This window comes from Vulpes lagopus, chromosome 3 (assembly GCF_018345385.1).
Source record: "Vulpes lagopus strain Blue_001 chromosome 3, ASM1834538v1, whole genome shotgun sequence".
Classification (NCBI taxonomy): domain Eukaryota; kingdom Metazoa; phylum Chordata; class Mammalia; order Carnivora; family Canidae; genus Vulpes; species Vulpes lagopus.
This window is the reverse complement of record NC_054826.1, coordinates 132,141,938-132,156,260: the sequence shown is the minus strand read 5'-3', so window position 1 is coordinate 132,156,260 and position 14,323 is coordinate 132,141,938. Positions and strand designations below refer to the sequence as shown.

Here is a 14,323-nt window from a genome sequence, read left to right as displayed (position 1 = left end):
TTCTGGAACGTAGGACTCAGAAGTAGGGACAGAGAGATATTATTTTTCAGTATAAATTCCTCAGTTCTGTTTTATTTTTGCCACATATATGTATCATTTTGATAAAAATTAAAAGGGAAATAAATTTAAAAAGAAGATAAAGAATAAACAGATCTAGTCTTTACTCCAGCACAGAAACAAATATCCAACAGTTTCCCAAAGCACCATGTCATGAAGGCCAAGATGATGCCAACCTTGACAATTTTCAGAGTGAGTGCTTCCAGTTGATCACCATGGTTACAAAAATTAAAATGGGGAGGTGCCTGGGTGGCTTCTTAATTGGTTAAGCCTCCAACTCTTGGACTCAGGTCAGGTTCTCACTACTGTGGGATGGAGCCCCATGCCTGGCTCTGCACTCACCACAGAGTGTCCTTGAGATTCTCTCTCCCTCTCCCTCACTCTCTCACTCTTAAATAAATAAATAAAATATTTTAAAAATGAAATAACATTAAACTTTTGGTTTTCAGCACTTTGATTTCCTATACACTTGTATGGATTTCAAAATGTTCCTCAATTATCTCAAATAGTCTCTATTTGAAAGCAAAGATCTCCTCTCATATCAGCCTGCTAGAGAATTAGTCTAGTATTTTAGCATTTGACTTCCTTTTCTTCTTTCTAGATCATGTGAGTTGGCTTTGCCTCTTTATGAGTTTGTCAAAAGCAAAAGTAAGATGCCAAACCAAACACCTGTCACTAAACAGAAGATTTAGTACTTCTACCTAAAAGAATGTTTGTTACAACAGGAATGCTGTAATCATTAAACCAAGATGAGGCCCCAGCCCCGGTCGATGGTGTAACCTTAGACACAGAAGGCTTCTTCTCACTTCCAGAGGGCCCTGAAGGACTCGGCATCTTCTTCCACAGTGCTGTCAAGAACTGGGAGGAAAGTTCTGATAAGAGGGGCTATGCTTATCTACACAGGGTTTGACAAAACACAAGGGCCAAAGCCCTTAGCCACTTATTCATTGGTCAGCCCTGGCATCTGATACTAATGTTCTTCCAATTTCTAGCAAGGCTGGAGGGGTTGATAAAGACACTATCAGCAAGACCTCAGGCAGAAGAGGAATTCTGGTTCTCAACACTCATCTTGTCCCACAGGGTGGAGAAGAACACAGTAACAGTTAATACCACAGAACAAAAGGTTCCTTAATCTTCACAGTATATCACTAGGATGGGAAAGCCTGCTATAAAGATTAGCTTACCTACATCAAAGGTAAGGTGACAAACCATTAAACTCATTTAAAACAGTAAGTGCTAAAATTTTATCTGTGCATTTGTGTACCTGCTTTGGAAAAAAAATCTGAAAACCATATTGTAGCTCCCACTGGATAAGTTTATTATGTAGTTTATTGAGTTTATTAAACATAGGACAATTAAATTTGGGAGGACATCAATCAAAGATAACAATGCTAGTTTTAGAATTGTTGATATTATGTCTTTTTTTTCAGACAAAGTTTATTTTAGAAAGATTGATTGCCCATTGAGGTCATTCTTGATTCTTGAAAGTAAAACCATATTCACACAATTACCTACCCACTCTGCCCCATTTTCTAAAATGGTGGGGGCAAGTGTCAGAAGGTGATTTTGTTTTAGAGCACTTTCGATTTCAGAAGAACTATTCCTGTGGTGCCCGAATCTTTCAATGCTATTAAAATGCAGACTTTAAAAGCACCAGCAACCAGGAATCTTTATTAGGCCGGTCTACAATTCCTGTCCTCCTCAATCTCAATAATCTCGATTCCATGCAGATGTCCAAGCTAGAAACCTGGGAGCAATTCTTGCTCTCTCCCTCTATCATATCCAATCATCTCCTACGAAATCCAATTGACGATAATTTTAAAATATATCATGAACCTTTTCCTTTTTTAAAAAGAGATTTTATTTATTTATTCATGAGAGACACAGAAAGAGAGAAAGGCAGAGACACGGGCAGAGGGAGAAGCAGACTCCCTGCAGGGAGTCCAATGTGGGACTCGATCCCGGGACCCCAGGATCACACTCTGGGCCAAAGGCAGATGCTCAACCACTGAGTCACCCAGGTGTCCCCCCCCCCCACTTTTTTTTTAAGTAAAATAGCCTTGTTTTATTATGTACAGACTATATATAAACAAACCACTCATTCTGAAAACAGTTGGTTCTGGCTTTTCTCAGGGCCATTGGAAGCTTCTTGGAGACAGTTCCTTCCCCAGTAAAAGGAGTGTGTGTGTGTGTGTGTGTGTGTGTGTGTGTTCATGTGCATGTGTGTAACCTTTTGATTCCATGCGGTTTGACCAGCCTCATCTAGCCACATGCCCCTACTTACCTTGAACCCTGGCTTCCAGCTTCTCTGGTCCAGGAGAGACCTCAGCCTCAGGCAGACATAAGCCAATCACTCAACCTCCATCTTATTCTGCAAAGAATCGATGAAGACTTGCCGCTCTGCTGGGTAAAAATGCTTATAAACATTGATCTTATTCCGAATCTGTTTTGGAGTATCTTGATAGTAATTCTTTTCAACCCGGGCCATAGCCTTATGGTCCTCCCTGTGATTCTCCACCATGTAGCCCACATAGACAATGAGGTCTCCAGACAGTGCTGCCTTTCTTTCCTGGGAGGCTGGCTTCTGCCTCTAGATCACTTAGCACATAGGGCTTCTGCACAAGCATCTTAGGCCTCTCCTCCATGTCCACCTCCTTGGCATGGCCTCACCTTTGTCTTACAGAGGGGCACCTCCTTGTTGGGGTCCATAGCCAACACCATCTCTGCCAGGTTCTGCTGCACGGATTTGCCATGGTCCCAGGCATGTCGGATGTGGAAACACTCGATCAGTGGAGCTGCTTTGTGTCAAGCATTCCGGTTCAGATGCTCCCATTTAACACTGTAACCAAACTTCTGTCTCCTGGTCTTCCCCTTGGCCATGGGCATGGCAATGACCACCAAACTGGTAATGACAACTGGGTGGCTCTCACTCGCAGCACCTCATGTTGCAGGCTACTTTCCTGCAGATCTCTCATGAGCCTCTTCATGCTCTCTAGTAAAGATATTCTCAGTCCCCGCTCTCTCTCATTTGGGCTGCTACAACAATAATTCTTAAAGTAAAATATAGCAACAAATACTTCATAATATTTACTTTGGGTCATGAACTCCTCTAAGTACTTACCTGTTAGCTCATTTGTTCCTTTCAACAACCCTGTACGGTGTTCTGTTACCTTACCCACTCTGAGGAAGCATGCACAGAGGAGTCCAGTGACTTACCCAAAGTCACACAACTAAAGAGGTGGAAAAGCCAGAATCACCTCCTGACTCACACTCTGCATTCATACCTGTCATCCTCTGGTCTGATATCCACTCAGCAGCCAGCATGATTACTTAAAACGAGTGATCTTTACCCAGGACCAGAAACTCTTTTAAGGTGAGAGCTGAAAACAGCTTTCTTCTTCCCTTCCCCAAAGTCTGATCAAATCAGCTCCACAGAAAGGTTCTTTCCTAATGCCTAGGGAAAGTCCCTTGACTTTTTTGGCATGGCTCAGTTAATCAAAATTCTTATTAGTCACGAAGTAGCCTCAATTCAATAATAAAAATGGCCAGTCCGGTGTGTTGGTTAAAACTTTGAACTTTATTGCAGTTAATGTTTCCTCCTACTGCTTGGGCTGGATGCCTTTGCTGTGGGGATTAGTGAATCTTCATTCTCTCAGCTGGCCTTTGGTCAGCTAGGAGTGGAGGGGCCAGAGGAGAAAGAGAGATAAGAGGTAGGTCTTGTTTGACAAGCACGCATGTAACCTAGCTCTGATCTGCTCTGGCCATGGCACGTGTTTAAAGCTGACTGCGGCTCTCAAGGTGGGTTTTACGAGCACCTGGGGTATCCTGCTGTGCATCCCCTTTTGTATAGCTTCCTTGACATGCTAAAACCTCCACCTGAACTGGACACTTATGCAGGAACCCCAGCCTCAGCCTCACCCTCAGCCTCTGACGGCACATCCGTAGCCTCTTTCTGCTAAGGTTGTCTGGTTTAGGCAGAAGGCCTCCTGGGCGTGATCCCATTTTAAAGAACCTGGGCATATATTCCTATCAAGGCTTCCACACTTTTAAGATGCCAATGAAAGGATTATAGTTACTCTCCAAATGCAGTTCTTTATTCTGATGCCAGTAAACTATTTTCCAAGTATTTCTGTGTTCCATGGAATCCAGGGGATACAAGTCAAATTCTCCATTCTGTCTCCCTAAAGCCTTCCCCACTAAGGACATGAAGTAAGAACACCTGTCCCACCAGTCTCCCAGGGGTGTAGAGAAGACTTGAAATGCACTGAAAGATTTTTTCCATGGAAAACTTCTAAATCTCAACTAGCTTCTCAGCCCCTTCAGCTTCAGCCCTTCTGTATCCCCAAGGCAGGGGGGGTAAAGATCCACAGAACTGGTTTTTAGCACCTTCTCCATAATTCTGCCATTAATGATCCGACTCTAACACTTCACTTTGGAATGTGGGGGCAATGAAAAGAGTCAGCTGAGTCAGTGAGTCAGAGAGAGTCCTGTTTTAACATCCTATTAGAAAGATTAATATGCCTTTCCACTGCCATTAGGATTACATGCTAACCCCTCAATATGTTCTATAGCGTGCTGCATGTTCTTTCTTCTACCACCCTTTGTCTTCTCACCTCTCAGGTCTCAGTTTAAATATTATCTCATTACTACAAAGGACTTTCCCCACCTTTACTCCAGTATTCTCACTCAAATACTCTATTTTATTTTATCACATTTATCACAAATCATATAATTGTATGTTTACCAGTTTGTGGTCCTATGGCCAGAGACTCTAACTATTTACCAAAGCATTTCTATGTTCATCCTACGTATACAACTGGACTACATTTCCCAGTTTCCCTTGCAGTTAGGTGCAGTCATGGGACTAAGTGCTAGCTACTGGGATATAGGCAGAAAATAGGAAATGGACCACTTCTATTAAGCCTTCCAAGTTTGACTCAGTTACCGTTGTATACCTCAGTTAGGACCCTGATATAACAGGATTTTACCAGTTACTGATTGTGTAACTTTGAGAGTGTTGCATAATCTCCATGTGTTTCAGCTTCATCTATAAAACAAAAGAACAATATCTACCTCATTGAATGGTGAGATTTGAACAAATGAAGATGCTTAGACTAAAACAATGCTACTACATAGTAAGTGCTCAATGAATGCAGATATAGTTACTGTAATTATCGAATAATAATACTGGCAAATACATGGAATAACAGAAATACAGATTTACAAAGTTTAGATTGATACGGTAGAAAGATAGTTTTTAAAAATCATAACCAATAAGCATGTATTAGGATTAACAAAGCAGGGCTTGACTACCATGAGAGGTAAGAAATAGCAGAGAACTTTAGAGTTAAAGTCTTAGGAACCTCTACCAATTAAATATCAATCAGAAATGGAAGTAAAGGAATTATGAAAATGTAGCATAGACATTCAGATTCGATCAACAACAACAAAAGAATGAGCTTATACACAACTTTTCAGGAACATATTATGGTGTTCAGTCAAAGCACACCTGTATTCTTCAATACAAAATATCACTCTAATCAACAAGGACAGCTGGGATACCTCTCCCTGTGCACTTGCCCCTTCTGTACCACATAACCTCTATCTATATTCCCCTTTTACTAATAACTTCTATCTGGGAGACAGCAACCTCATTCTCGCTCCAGCCCAGGCTTATCACATTAGTGCAAGGCTTCAACAAACATTTCCACAAATGAACATGTCTGATTAACTGAAATACATGTTAAGAAATCAAGTCTGCACTAAACATAAAGCAAAAAATTAAAGCAAGTCACTGGATACTTTTGGCAAAACTTCCCTTTAAATTCATTTATGCACTTATCTTCATTTCCTTTCCTACATGTCATTGGAAAAAGATTTTTTTTTTTACCATCACATTATTATTTTGAGGTTTTTTTGCTTCATAGTAAAACCATCAGGATGAGATTATGCTACAATCTTTGGCCAAACTGACTTGCCAAGCATGAAGCAGTCTTTTTGTTCCCACGAAGCCACCTCCCATCTTTTCTTAGCTAGGATTCTGAAGCATGCCAAAGAGAGGAAATGATACTGGATGTCTCAGCGTACCTTCAGTCTTGGCCTTCCTCTCTCTCAAACAACTACAACAACAACAAAAATAGCTTTTTATAAAGATAGCTCTTAAGATTCAGAGGAGAATTTAAAACATGTGAAGTTAAATATGGCATTAAAGATATCAGAATAAATAGTAGACTTACTGCATATCCCTACTACAATTCTTTTCACATTGAAAATTAAAAACCACAGATATGGAGTAACAGCCTGCTTAGAACATTTTGTATTATAAATGGACTCACTTTAACAGATCATGCCTATCTACCCAGTTAGAAAGTACTCTAGTAAAACAATTGTTAAAACCTTAAAAAAAAAAAAAGAAACTTTTAAAAAAATCTTAACCTATCTACTGAAATCTGAATATTTCTTCTTAGAAAGATTATACAAATAAAAATTATGCTTTCCAACTGGGAAATTATATTTGAATGCAGTACCTATCGCTGAGCTGTTTATTTGAACTATATTAACCATACCAGATTTAATCTAGAAAGCCCCTGACTTTAAGTATTCAAAGAACATGTAAGTTAAAAGCTTAAATCAAGCCCATCATGGATGGGCACTTTCCTTGTTGTTAAAGATAAAGGTCTTTTGCTATTTTAAGAATCTCCTTGGTTAAAGATTTTGAATGCAGTAAAAAAAAAAAAAATCTATATACCTCAGACACTTGGCTAACCAAGAAGGTCAGGCTAAGGTTACAAGAGGCATTTGTCCAATTTATCAGTCTGAGAACATAAATATACTTAAATAATGAAGGAGAAAGCATTGAATATAAGTAACCTGGACACTCATTATTATCATAGTGCAAAATTCAAGATGTCCCAGAGTGCACTTCACATTTTCATCACTGGCTTCAGTTCAATCTTCAATTGTATATATATAATTCCAGAATATAGTATAAATATATTTCTTCCTTACAAGAGCATATTTTCTATATCCATCTTTTTTTTTTTTTTTATGATAGTCACACAGAGAGAGAGAGAGAGAGAGAGAGAGAGAGAGGCAGAGGGAGAAGCAGGCTCCATGTACCAGGAGCCCGACGTGGGATTCAATCCCAGGTCTCCAGGATTGCGCCCTGGGCCAAAGGCAGGCACCAAACCGCTGCGCCACCCAGGGATCCCTTCTATATCCATCTTAATCTGTTTCTCCTCCTGCATCCCCTAAATTAGCTTGAAGTACCACCATCCTCTCTGTCACAGAGACTCATAATATTGGGGTCATTTTTTAATTTTTACTTGTTCCCCTTATCCTATCACCTTATGCAAGAAGTTTCCAGGGTCTATTGACTCTAGTTTCACCATAACCTCTCCTGAGTCCTCTCTCTTTAATGCCCCAGCTAGTATCCCAATTCAGAGCTTATGGTCTGTGCTGCTATAATAACTAGCCTTCTAACTGGTGCCTCCATTAGCCTCTCCCTTGCCCTTGCCCAATATATCTTAAATACTCCTGTCAAGGCAAAGTTCCTAATGAACATATCTGATTGTTTATTCCATTGTTCAAATGCCTCATCGTCTTCAAAATAAAGTCTAGACTACCCAGCCTAGCAACTAAAACCAGGTTCTGGCCACAATCTATGTTTCCAGCCTGGTTTTCTTCTACTCCTCTTCCTAGCTATTTTTTCCTTTGTTTTTTGTTTTTTTGTTTTTGTTTTTTTAAACTTTTATTTATTTATGATAGTCACACAGAGAGAGAGAGAGAGAGAGAGAGAGAGAGGCAGAGACACAGGCAGAGGGAGAAGCAGGCTTCATGCACCGGGAGCCTGATGTGGGATTCGATCCCGGGTCTCCAGGATCGCGCCCTGGGCCAAAGGCAGGCGCCAAACCGCTGCGCCACCCAGGGATCCCCTATTTTTTCCTTTGTTTCAACTCAGCCACTTCTCCCTAACTTCATGCTTTCCTGCCTCTCTGCCCTGGCTCAAGGAGGAAGTGGCCTTTCCTTCCTTCTCTGCATTGGCAGGACCTACCCTTCCTTCAGGGCTCAAGGTCCAGCTCAATGCCACATCCTTCACAAAACCTTCTCTTAATGTCTCATCTGGAAGTAATTACTTCCTCCCCTGAAGTGCTCTGGTAGATGCATAAATACCTCTTTCTCAACTTTCTTCTGTTTTATTTTCCCTACCCTCAAATCCTTTAGAAAATTCAACTCTTCGGGTGCCTGGATGACTCAGTGGGTTGGGTGTCTGACTCTTGATTTCAGCTCAGGTCATGATCTCAGGGCTGCGGGGTGATGCCTCAAGTGGGATTCTGCAGTGGGGGAAGGGAGGTGTCTGCCTGAGATTCTCTCTCCCTCTACCCCGCCCTCACTGTCTCTCTCTCTCTTTTTCTCTAAAACAAATAAATCTTAAAAAAGAAGAAGAAGAAGAAGAAGAAGAAGAAGAAGAAGAAGAAGAAGAAGAAGAAGAAGATTGACCTCTTACTTCCTTTTGTATTCTCTAATTGAATAATTGCATACTGGTCAATTAAATAAATAATAGTTGAAGAAATAAATAGGTACATATTCAATAAATAAGAGGCATTTAAGGCAAGTAAAAGTTTTATGTAAAGAAGACATAATGTGGGACACTTGGGTGGCTCAGCAGTTGAGTGTCTGCCTTCAGCCCAGGGTGTGATCCTGGAGACCCAGGATCGAATCCCACATCAGGCTCCCTGCATGGAGCCTGTTTCTCCATCTGCCTCTGTCTCTGCCTCTCTCTCTGTGTCTTTCATGAAAAAATAAATAAAATATTTTTTAAAAAGAAAAAAATAAGACGTAATGTAATGCATAGAAAAATACTGGACTTGATACTGTAGCTAGACAGCAATAATAAGAAAAAGGAACGTTGAAAAAATTAATATTTATATTTAGATACCAATATAAAATAGTCTTTCTTTTTTTTCCAAGATTTTATTTAAATTCAAGTTAGTTAACATATAGTATTAATGTCAGAAGTAGAATTTAGTGATTCATTACTTATGTAGAACACCCAGTGATCATCATAAGTGCCCTCCTTAATACCCATCACCCAATTAACCCCTCCCCCACCTCCACTCCCCTCCAGCAACCCTGTTTGTTCTCTATAGTCAAAAGTCTCTTATGTTTTGCCTCCCTCTGTTTTTATCTTATTTTATTTTTCCTTCCTTTCCCCTGTATTCATCTGTTTTGTTTCTTAAATTCCACATATGAGTGAAATCATATATTTGTCTTTCTCTGACTTATTGCACTTAGCGTAATACACTCTAGTTCTATCCACATCTTTGTAAATGGCAAGATTTCATTCTTTTTGATGGCTGAGTAATATTCCAGTGTATACATATACCACATCTTCTTCATTCATCAGTTGTTGGACATTTGGGCTCTTTCCATGATCTGACTGTTGTTGATAATGCTACTATAAACATTAGGGTGCACGTGCCCCTTCAAATCAGTATTTTTGTATCTTTTAGATAAATACCTCATAGTGCAATTGCCTGCTCATGGGGTAGTTTTACTTTTAACTTTTTGATGAACCTCCATACTGTTTTCCAGAGTGACTATACCAGTTTGCACTCCCACCAACAGTGCAAGAGGGTTCCCTTTTCTCCACATCCTTGCCAACACCTGTCATTTCCTGTGTTGTTCATTTTAGCCATTTTGACTGGTGTAAGGTGGTATCTCATTGTGGTTTTGATTTCTATTTCCCTGATGAATGATGCTGAGCATTTTTTCATGTGTGTGTTCACCATAAAATAATCTTTTCTAAGGAATATCTCCTCAAAATATTTATTCTGATATATTCTATTGCAAAATTTATGAGTAGTTTTTAATGGACAAACATGCCTACTTCTTTCATTTCCCCCCTTTTTATTAGTAATACTAGTCAATGCTGCTGACTTATGTCTAAGTAGTTGAAATAACGTTTGAAACACTATTGACTCAAAGTATGACCTGAGGGGTGATTTGAGATCACCTTTAAAACATCATCAAAAATAAATAAATAAATACAAATAAAAATAAATAAAATAAATAAATAAAACATCATAAAATCATTTTTTTCATACATGTCTAGAAAGTACTTGGTACATAAATACTATGAAATACTGAATGAATGAATCTACAAAATAAGAGCGCTGATAGTATTCATTAGCTACTATCTCTGAGTGAAAATGCTGTACTCAGAAATCAAGCCAAGAATGAGCTGGACAGAAAATAGGTGCTCAGTAAATATTTGTTGAGTTTAATTTATATAATTTTAGAACCAGAGAGGATCTTAGAGATGATTTGCCTTCTGGCAATTACTCCCTCTTCTATGCTTTTTGCATATGATTATTGAGGCACATGTATCAGCAAGTATTTATTTAGCTTTTCTCCATGTTAACTCCTTGAATGCACAGACGTTGTGATAACCCCCATGTAGCCTGATGCTTGGCAAACTGTAGGCACTCAAATGTCTGCTGAGTGAGAGTGAGACTAGAATTCTGCTATCCAGTGTGGTAGCCATTAGCCACACATGGCTGTTTAAATTAATTAGAATTAAATATAAATTAAAATTCAGTTCTTTAATCACACAAGCCGCATCCAAAGTGGTTGATAACCACCTATGGCTAGTGACTACCATATTAAACAGAGCAGAGACTATTCCCATCTATTGGACAGTGCTGGTCTAGACTATTTCCCTCATTTTGCAGAAGAAAATGAGCTCAGGGAAGGTGTCACTTACTCAAAATCAAACCAAGAAAAGCTGAACTGGGATTAAAACCTGGAACTCCTAAATCAATGTCCATCATTGTTAAATCATAACTGATTCATTTCAGAGTTCAAATTATATGTAGCCCTAACTTAGAGTTGGTGATATTATGGAAGGCATGGTCTTTGTCTTATGATTGCCTAGAAGGTACTTTATTTTTCTATTGTAATCGATCAATTTACATGTTTTATAAACAGGAAAAATATGACAGATTTTAAAAAGTGTGCCGAGAAGCTCTGTATACCTCTGTTGTAAAAGTAGAAAACTATGCTTATTTTAAAAATGCTTTCCAGGTGCCTAGCTAAACAAAATATTATAGTATCCTGGCCTTCTGCCAATTTAATTTGAAAATGTATAGAATAGATTCTGATTTCGTGGTTGCTTTTTTAGTTTTGTTTCTTTAAAGCATTTTTCTTTGGTTTACTAAATTGAAAAAAAAATTTGGATCAAAATCAACAAATTAATAAAGTTTATTCAGATTTAGGATTCAAGATTGGTTTGGTATGAATTCTTAAAAGATTTTCTCAGTTTTTTTGGGGGGGGAACAACAGTAATTTCTAAAATGCTCTTATAGAAAGAGCCTTATTTTCTACAACTTCCATTATGTATTTACTTATGAAACTATTATTTATTGTTCTCTGGAAAAAGAAATATAGTTCTCCCTGATAGGAATAACTATAAAGAGATGAAGAAGTAAAAAAAAAAAAAAAAAGAAAGAGAGAGAGAGAGATGAAGAAGCAATCATTCCCTTCTTAATATTAGATCATGAAGGAAGCAAAGAAAGAAAGGACCAAATCTGGATTTAAGGATCCCCTCAATGCTATCAGCCTAGGGCATTCAGTCTATAACACTTGCTCAGTGAAAGAACCCATCTTCGCCCACTGTAGTTATGCCCTGACTGGAAAGTTGTTGACTAAATGTTGCGGTTTCAGGTAGAAAAGTGTACAATTCAGTGTTTGTTTTTAAAAGCCAAAACGGCATTTTGCCATCTTTCAATAGAAATTTGAAAAAAGGTAAAAAAAAGAAAGTGTTTTAGAGTTAATGGAGGCACTTCAGAAAGTAATCTAGTTCTATCTTTGAAAGCCTTCATTCTTCCATCAGGCAAACTAGTATTTAAGACAACTAAATATCAGTACTTATGTATCAGTAACGTCCCTATTTAACTGTAAGACCAAAGAAAGAGGATATGTTTTTACTACCATATTTCCTTTGATGTGAAATTTAAAAGTTTTTGCTTGGCTAGGAATGTTATTATTCAAATTCCTACTATGTCATTCTCCTATAATCATTCCTTAATAACTCTAGTTTGGTTTTCGGCAATGGAAAATTAAGGCAAGTATTTGATTTAACATTTTTAGAATATACGCTTTTTCTAAACAATGCAATATAGCAGTATTTCCCCAAAATGAACAACATATAGGAGAAAAATGTTATGGACGCCCAATGTTAATTTAAGTTACTATAATTACAAGGTTTCCTAAATCTATATTAAACATAAAATTAGAGACCCTATAGCTATAAAACAATATGAATTTACAAATTGAATATGATATAATGTCCTAAACAAATGTTTCAAGTTAATTACAGTAGTTGAATGTTCATTTACTCAGAAAACATTTATTTGAGGATCTATTCTGTTCCAGCCACAGAGTTATGTATGTCTAGCTGGTACAATAAATACATCCCATATTTCAGTGGCTTGAATGACAGGTGTTAAATGATTCCATTCATATGAGGTACAAGAGTAGCCATATTCATAGAGACAGAAAATAGAATGGTGGTGTCCAGGGGCTGGGGGAAGGGGAAATCAGGAGTTATGGTTTAATGCATGAACATTATCAGTTGGGCTGATTAAAAAGTCCTATAGATGGATGATGGTGATGTTTGCACAACAATATGAATGTACTTCATACCACTGAATTACATACTTTAAAAATGGTTAAAATGGGGATCCCTGGGTGGCGCAGCGGTTTGGCACCTGCCTTTGGCCCAGGGCGCGATCCTGGAGACCCGGGATCGAATCCCACATCAGGCTCCCAGTGCATGGAGTCTGCTTCTCCCTCCGCCTGTGTCTCTGCCTCTCTCTCTCTCTCTGTGACTATCATAAATTAAAAAAAAAAAAAAAAAAAAATTTAAAATGGTTAAAATGGTAAGTTTTATATGTATTTTACCACAATTTTTAAAAATAATTTTTAAAAATCACACCCACAAAATTAAATGTTAATTTCTCAGTCACCTCACAGATCAATATTCTGCTCAGGGGTTTGGGAAAATGAGTGAGGAGCTCTGCTATAAGTTGCTAATAGAAAGACCCAGGCTGATGGAGGCTTACTCATCTTCAGCACCTGGCTTCTAAGACCAAATTGACATCAACATCCAGACATTAGATGAGAAAAGAATGAAAGAGTCACATGCACGAGGTTTTTACGGACCAGGCCTGGAAGCTGCACATATTCGATTGGCTGGAACTTAGTCATGCAAAAGAGACTGGAAAATATAATCTGTGTACTCAGGAAAAAGAGAAAATATGCTTGGTGATGACCTAGCACTCGATGCCATAGTCCATCTATTTGGTCATTCACTATCTATTTCACCCAGGGTGCCTGGCTGGCTCATTCCGAAGAGCATGAGACTCATTTTTTTTTAAAGATTTTATTTATTTATTTATTTATTTATTTATAAGAGAAAGAGTGTGGGGAGGAGCAGAGGGTGAAGGACAAGCAGACTCCCCGCTGAGTCTGACTCAGGTCTTGATGGACCCTTAGATCACAAATGCACAAATGCAAATGTAATGCAACAAATACTTGCAGGTGGGAAAGAGGAGAAAGGGAAACACTGGCCTACTCCAAAGATAAAATTCTGCATGGATACATGTGATGGCTCTGAACTAGCAGTGGAGGAGGTTCCTAAGCTAAACCTTGCTTCTACATTCTGCAATGACCCCACTTGTTTATTGTTCTCTGTGGCCACCACCTCTACCTTCTGAAAGTTTTTCCTCTAAGCCCAAGTGTGAGGTAGGTGTGGGGAAATACGAATTCCTTGTAAAAAGTACAGCTTTTAACAAAGACAAATGGTTTCTTTAGTAGTACATTCCCTTAAAAACTAAGACACTTCCGATTTATTTGCATCCAGTCAGTTTGCTAGGTGGGGGTAACACTAAAGTTCTTCCTAGAGATAATTCTCAACTCTAATTTATTTCTTTGCTTGTTCACCCCCATGCTTCTCCTCTCAAAGGGCTATCAGACTTAATGTGAAGGCCACACCCTAAATCTAATCTTTGCTGTATGGTTGAATTTTAATTGGGCCTTGTTCAAAAGCTTTTTCAATTTTTTTTTTAAGATTTTACTTATTTGAGAGAGCACGAGAGAGAGAGAGAGAGAGAGCAGCAGGAGAGGGTCAAGCAGACACCCTACCAAGCAGGGAGCCCCTCCCTAGGTGTGGGGCTCAATCCTAGGACCCTGAGACCACAACATG

General features: G+C 38.7%; 1 pseudogene; it reads right to left on the bottom strand.

The window, feature by feature from the left end:
* Window positions 1-2,407: 2,407 nt before the first annotated feature.
* On the bottom strand, window positions 2,408-2,943 carry LOC121488396 (annotated as a pseudogene).
* Window positions 2,944-14,323: the final 11,380 nt, after the last annotated feature.